The sequence below is a fragment of the Mus caroli genome, unplaced genomic scaffold, assembly GCF_978045245.1.
Source record: "Mus caroli unplaced genomic scaffold, Mus_caroli_1 scaffold_11, whole genome shotgun sequence".
NCBI classification, from domain to species: Eukaryota; Metazoa; Chordata; class Mammalia; order Rodentia; family Muridae; genus Mus; species Mus caroli.
Genome location: NW_028227266.1, coordinates 97341209 through 97348841, shown reverse-complemented (window position 1 = coordinate 97348841; position 7633 = coordinate 97341209). Strand labels below are relative to the sequence as shown.

At 42.8% G+C, this 7633-nt stretch overlaps 1 long non-coding RNA gene across 1 annotated transcript; it reads left to right on the top strand.

Annotated features, from left to right (window-relative positions):
- Positions 1–15: 15 nt before the first annotated feature.
- LOC110302469 (uncharacterized) lies at positions 16–1519 on the top strand. The gene is made up of 2 exons (XR_002378799.2): positions 16–569; positions 1309–1519. It is a non-coding gene; the product is annotated as an uncharacterized LOC110302469 (long non-coding RNA).
- The last annotated feature ends 6114 nt before the right edge of the window (positions 1520–7633 follow it).

Below are 7633 nucleotides of genomic sequence, written 5' to 3'. Positions count from 1 at the left end.
CGTGCATGGTCCCGCCCCAGTTTCCTAGGTAACGCGGCCTTCCGCGTCTCCGGCTGCTGAGCTGGCTGATGGAGTGTATTGCTGTGGCCAGAGTTGGGCGGTGACTAGCGGCGGTCAGGACTGCTCACCTTCGGTCAGGTTCAGAAAGGCAAGAAGATGGAGCGCAGTACTGGCTTCCTGCTGAACGTCGGCAGCAGTGGAGGGGCCCGGAAGCGCTATCCGAACAACGTGAGCCTCTGGCAGAGAAAAGAAAGCTCTAAAACTGTGTACTCCAGCGGGCTTCGGAACGGGGCCCACAGCGGTGTCTGGGTCTTGGGTGAAACAGACCGAGGCGGAAAAGATGTGGGCGCGGCTCCCGCCTTTGAGGCTCCGAGGAGCCCTGAGATCTAGGTTCTGGAGGCTCCCGGAGGCAGTAGGGTGATTGCCCTTCAAAGAGCATCCACCCGGTCGTTTGTTTGGCTATGTACCTTCAGCTGGTGGTACCGCCACATCACGTAGGAGTCGTCTCCATTTTATTGATTGGGAATGTAAGACTCAAAGAACTCAGGTTTACTGGCCAAGATGGCATAGTAAGTAGTGTTGTTAAGATCTGGGCTCAGGGGAATACGCCCTGGAAGCCCAGTGCTCTATCTGCTACGCCAAAATAGCTCTTTAATAAATTAGTTGAATTTCAAAAAATGATTGCCAGGAAAAGTGCAAATGCATTTTGTACCGATTTCACACGCACACACCTTCTAAAAAGATAATGCTATGAAACAAATGGAAGTTGCCCTTGGCTCCTTATAAACCTCTAGTTGGAGAAAAGCCTAGGTTTCCAGAAAGGAATTGTATAGCCTGAGAGAAGTAAGGGTGAGTTTTCATTAGGTAGTGCTTGGCTCTTGGGAGATTTATAGGCCTCAATTTTTCATATACAAAAAGTCAGATAGTTTCCAAAGATCCATTTTTACTGTTCTGTCTCAGTAAAAACAAATTTTCTCTCAGTAATGAGATTTTTACATAATTGAGATGAATAATCACATAATCGCATACTGTACCACAACCAATGGCAAGAAAGTAGTTGAAACTTTTTAAAATGTGAACTATATCTAGTGTAGAGAATAGCTGGGCTTCTATTATTTTTGATTCCTTAATTCTCTTTGCATTTTTATTTGACACAGTATCAATAAATATAAGATAAAATAACATCTCCATTCCACAGAACCTGTTGATAATACTTAAATCTATATAACACCTGGCGTTTACCTGCTGGAGAGTTAAGCCCCCACCCGCCGTGCTCATTTTGTATGTCTCCATCTTTTTCTGCTGCAGGTCACCAACATGAAGTTCTGCCATAGTGACTATGATCAGCTCTTAGCCAGGCCATGATGTACCCATGTAACCACAAACCTTGAAGACCTGCGAGTTCAATACCAGTTTCTGCCAGACTGACTCTCTCTTTTTATCTTTTAAAACTTATGTACTGAATTTCGGCTATATAAAAAGTTATGCTAGGTACTATCTTAAGAGAGTGCCTCTAAAACTCCGGACTTGGGTTTTAATTGTAAGAAATTTCAAGAAAATAATCAAATACATAAACACACACACACATATCTCTTAAATGTTCAATTGTGGGCTTAAAACAAAATCCCTTGTTTTCTCTGGCTTAGAGTCACGTGGAAGGTTGGGAAAATAGCTCTGGGGAAGAAAAGAACTATGGTCAAGCTTAGCAAATTGGTAGAGGGTTTCCCAAGGGGTTGATTGATATTGATAACAAGCTTAAAGTCTTAGCTGGTCAATCTCTAGGACGGCTGCTTCATCCCAAGTTGGCATCCCTTCCAGCAGCGATTAAGCAGTACTGTGTGTACACCCCAGCCCCACCCCCATCTGTTCTAGTTTGACTTCGGTGGCTGTGATAAAACACTGAGCAAAACCAGCCTAGGGAGGAAAGGCTTTCTTTTACCCTACAAGATGCAATCGATAACTGAGGAAAGCTAAGGCAGGAGCTCAAGGCAGGACCAGGCTTGAGCCTGGGAGGGAAGAGCAGAAGCAGAGTCCACAGAGAAGCGCTGCTTTCTGGCTTGTTCTCAATGGGTTCCCCGGGACTATTTCCCAAGGTGGCACAGCCTACAGTGGGCTGGGCCCACACATATCAATCATTAAGAAAAGACACCCAGGCCGGGCGTGGTGGCGCACGCCTTTAATCCCAGCACTCGGGAGGCAGAGGCAGGCCGATTTCTGAGTTCGAGGCCAGCCTGGTCTACAAAGTGAGTTCCAGGACAGCCAGGACTATACAGAGAAACCCTGTCTCGAAAAAAACAAAACAAAACAAAACAAAAAAAAAAGAAAAGACACCCAGACTTGCCTCCAGGCCAGTCTGATAGAGGGATTGTCTCCACTGAGATTCCCAGATGACTTGAACTTGTGACAAGTTAACAAAAAGTTAACTAGTCTACATCATATTTCCACTTCCTTTTAAGAGGCTGCGACAATGAAAATTCTTCAAGGAAACGATGTTTGGTTTGTTTTTATTGTTGTTGAATACATATATATCAGCTTAGCAGAGAAATAGCGTGAAGAAGCAGCTAGCTGCTCCCCTGGAAGGGTTACAGTCTATAAGGAGGAAGGATCAGTTAGGCACAAAACATTACATACTGGGCAGAATATGACTAACCTGAAAGAAAAGCAAGAGCAGAAGAAAATGCCCAGCTTAGAGGATAACAAGCCTCAGTACACACACAGACTTCGAGGCAGATCTCAAGTAGTAGAGGGTAAGGTATGTTTTACAGATCAGAATATTTCACGTTTCTGTGGAAAAGAGTATTCATTTGGAAGCAGTGAGGGAGAAGGAAAAAGGGATTGGGATTGGAACCTGAACATTTATAAATAGGGAGGATTGGGGCATTGATACGGTAAACTATTGGAGACCACTGTACTAGACAACTAACTCATTCACGTATGGGCCTTTGCTATATGACACAATCGAAGAAATGAATTGGGAGAAATGATTATAAAAATATGGGGCAGGTGTGAAAATAACAGTACTAAAGGTTGTTGAGTGTGCACAAGAACTCACCATTGGGATTCATATGGTAAATCTAAAAGACTTGTGTTATTTTGTCTTTAACTGAGACCCAAATGGGATGTACATGGTATGCTCTATGTCACATTTCTCAAGGTGAAAGACAGACTTGATATTTGTGGTACAGTCATACTGAAATCGTATCTAGTTTTCCCAATGCCTTTGTACTTTCTCATCCATCTTCCACTCTGTCCAAGAAGCTAGAATAAACTAGATACACAAAGACGGAGTTTGTAGAGCTGACAGAGAAGGAAGCATTTTAATGCTATTTTGAATCCAATTAACTCTAAATTTTTAACTAGGGGAATATATGGAGTCCTTGAGTGACAGTGGGTCAAGTGAAAAACCAATTGGAAAAAGACTAGGACGGGGAGAGAGAGAGAGGGAGTCAGGGTAGGGTGTGGGGGTTGCACACTGGGGATGTCAGAAGACTGGATATACAGAAGGAAGAGAACTCAGGAAGGAGGGAGGCTGCAGTCTTGATGGCTTCAGAGAATCTAAGGAAAATTAGTATTTGCAAAATCTGTTGTGATGCTGAGGGCTTTTAAAATAGTGTGCTTATCTTCAGGGGTTTTAATTTTAAAACACAAAACATAATGTTTGGTTGAGCAGTGCTAAGAGAAGCAAGGTTGTAAAGGCTTTAAGTGACAGCATGGCAGTAAAGGGAGTGGTGGGTACTGTTTGCTCAGAGATTAGTGATTAAAAGACAAATGTCAGCTTGAAGAGTAACACAGAATATGGGTTGACTCTTTTATACATGGAGGGTGTAGTTTATATAAATTGTAATACTCCGAGTGGAGTGCCCTTTGTAGTCTTGAGTGGAAGATGGCTGCAAAAACATTGATTCTCCCACAGAACTAGACTAGATTAGCATACATGGAACCAGGGGTAAGGAGAAGGACTGTGAAATGGTGCTAGAAAGATGGATGAGGCTCAGCTTCTGATGATGTGTGATTGTCAGTCTAAGGAGTTTGGACTTTATCCTGCAGGCTCTGTACCTTGCTGTGCACACATGGGGTACCAAGAGCACCCTGGGGTAGGTCATGAACAAACGAGTCTGGGAGCTTTTCTATCTAGGGTTGTCTTCCCGAGTGACCTCTCTGACTCAGTGTCATGGCCTACATGATAATGCTGTATGGCGTGGATTCTAAAGTTCCTTCCCACTCCAAGCTTGTTAGACTCCCGAGTCTCTAGTTCTGTGTCCTTGTCAGTTCATCAGTGTGATGAGAGTAGCTATGGGATCTAGGAATGGATGTGTGCTTTTCTATCACATGCTGTGGAGCTCAGCCCACAGGGTTCTAAGCACGCCGTCTCTGTCTCCAGAAGCCACACCCCACCAGTGAGTTTTGTTGTCCATTCCATCATGCTTGGAACAATGTTCTATAGGGTTGATGGTCCTGGGACCCAGGGTAAGAAGCCCATCAGACAAGAGAGACCAGAAAGGCCCAACAGTGCATGCCAGTACCCAGCCCCTGGTGAGCTCTCTCCTAAACCCCTTAGTTTCTTCCAGGGAAAAGATTTCACAAAGTTTTTTATAACCAAGTTGATAAGTTTGGAGCAATTATGTTTCCTTAAGAATTATGTCCTTGTAAGTGACAGTCCTGCATAAAAATAAATGAATAATAATGACAAATGGCCTGGCTATCTGGCATATGGCAATTACCTTTAAATTAATTGGAAAAAAAATTGAATGTAAAAGTGAAATATCTGGAGTGACAAGCCCCTGCACAGCTTAATTCACATCAAATTGCTTTATTCCACTTTCTTCTAAGAAATTTGTCAGCTGAAGTTGATCTAAAGACATTACTGAATTTGAATTCTAATGTAGTGCTAGCCCCAAGATTTAAAAATGAAGTCATTGGGCTGAGCTCGTGATGTGCTTTGTATATGAATATAATCCAAATCATGTCCAGCTGCCCTACTGTGAGCCGTTCCATTCAGTGTCAAAGCACTTCAGTGATAGGCCATGGTGGGCTCATTAAAACTAAAATGATGCTTTAGAAAGAATAAATTGCTTCTTTTGCTAAATCAGGCTGCATTTTGGTTGCGGGTGTAAGTTCATCTTGAAAAGCTTTATAAAGTGGATGCTACATTTTACATTATATACTTTCATACAGACAGACTGGCAAGGCACAGTCTGTATGTGGGGTGTGAGAAGGGGTTATAGGTGATTTTGTTTGTACTTCAGATTTTTATATAAATTAAGTAAAAAGTAAAAGTTACCCAAAACTAATATAAAATGTTTCTAAGAAGTTTGCCATGTTTTCTTTCTTCTTTCTTTTTTTTTTTTTTTTTTTTTTTTTGGTTTTTCGAGACAGGGTTTCTCTGTGTAGCCCTGGCTGTCCTGGAACTCACTTTGTAGACCAGGCTGGCCTCGACCTCAGAAATCTGCCTGCCTCTGCCTCCCAAGTGCTGGGATTAAAGGCGTGCGCCACCACGCCCGGCTCTTTCTTTCTTTTTCTTTCTTTTTAGACAGACTCTCATATAGCCAGGGCTAGCCCCAAACCTGCTCAATAGCTAAGGATGACCTTGAACTCCTGACCCTGAGTATAGGCATGCATCACACTAAGACTCTGCCATTTCTAAGGAAGGCGAATTTTAATCTGAACAGCAAAGGCTTCTTATTTTCACTTTATAAAACCTACTTTTGGCGTGCCAGGATAATCCTGTCACATCCAAAACGAATAGTTTGCAAGAAAGAAACTATATACACAGCTCCCTTCTAATTGTCTCAAGAGAACTGTGAGCTAGGTTCTGAGAAAGGAATGGATTCACGTTAAGGAATATTCCCAGTAGAACCACACAAGGAAGCTAGTCTATTGTAAGGTTTAAAATGGCAAGGAGAAGAGTGAGGTTGGGGATGGACAGAGCAGAGATAGCTGAGACTCGTGGGAGGGAGGGCTATATGCAGGGCTCCTACTCAGTTGGTATGTACTGATGATATTAAGATATATAGCATTAAAATATCTGAATCCTAATTGTTAAATACCCTTTGTCTTCATCGTCCTAGCTAGTCAGATTCCTTTCCAGGATCATCTACATTCCAGCTCTCCTGGATAGAAAGCTCATTCTATAGGCCTTCATCAGGATCCTGATCCTGTGCAACAGCCAGCATCAGGCTGCTTCTGCACCAGCAACTAGTACTGTTGAGTGTCCTTGCCTGGTTGGAATTGATTTCTACTGCTGTGATGGAACACCATGACCAAAAAGCAAATTGGGGAGGAAAGAGTTTATTCAGCTTACATTTCCATATTGCCATTCATCACCAAAGGAAGTCAGGACAGGAACTTAAACAGGGCAGGAACTGGTGCAGAAACCATGGAGGGATGATGCTCACTGGCTTGCTCCTTGTGGCTTGCTCAGCTTGCTTTCTTATAGAACCCAGGGGATGGAACTACCCATAGTTGGCTGGGCCATCCCCTATTGATCACTAATTAAAAAAATGCTTTACAGTCAGATTTTTTTTAAACCTAGCAATACTGGCTTTTATCATCATCATCATCATCATCACCATCACCACCACCACCACCACCATCTCATCATTTTACCTCTTCAATTTCCATCTCACTCATTGCCCCTTCCCACAATTCTTTTCCCATCCTCCCTCCCTTTCTCCTCTGAGTGGGTAAGGGACCCCTGGGTATCCCTCTCCCCTGACACATTAAGTCTCTATAAGGCTAGGTGCTTCCTCTTCTCTCACTGAGGCCAGACAAGGCAGCCCAGCTAGAAGAACATGTCCTATGTTCTTATGGAGGCATTTTCTCAATTAAGGGTCTCTCAGATAACTCCAGTTTGTGTCAAGTTGACACACAAAACCAGCTGGTACAACTGGCCCCTTGTTAACTTGACACACAAACACATCACTACTAAGTCACGACCTATTTTTTTCTTATTCATCCCTAAGATCTGACATTAAAAGCAAATAACTTTTTAAAGCATTTTTTTAAAGATTTATTTACTTTATGTATATAAATACACCATTGCTCTCTTCAGACACACCCATTACAGATGGTTGTGAGCCACCATGTGGTTGCGGGGAATTGAACTCAGGACCTCTGGAAGAGCAGTCAGTGCTCTTAACCAAAGCAAATAACTTTAAAAAGTCCCGCAGCCTTTACAAATTCAAGCACATTAAAATTTTAGTATCTAAAATAACCAATCTCTAAAAATTCAAGATCCAAAATTTTAAAAGTTCAAAGTTTTTCAGCTGTGGACTTCTGTAAAAAAAAAATCAAAGTTAAATACCTTCTTCAAGAGAGAAGAACCAGGGCAAGTCACATTCTAAGCAAAGCAAAACAAGACTCCAACAGTATAAATAACTCGATGTCACTTATCTGGGATTCACTCATGATCTTCTGGGCTCCTCCAAGATGCTTGGGTCACTTTTCTAGTGCTGCCCTCTGCAGCTCATGCCGCTTGTTTTCTAAGCTCTGACAGGCAGAGTTCCACTCCTGCTGCTGCTGCTGTTGCTGCTGCTCTTGGTGGTTACTCCAAGGTACCCACATCTCCAAAACACCAGAGTCTTCTGCTACAGCTGGGCAGCACTCTCACAATAGCCCCTCATAGACTCTCTAC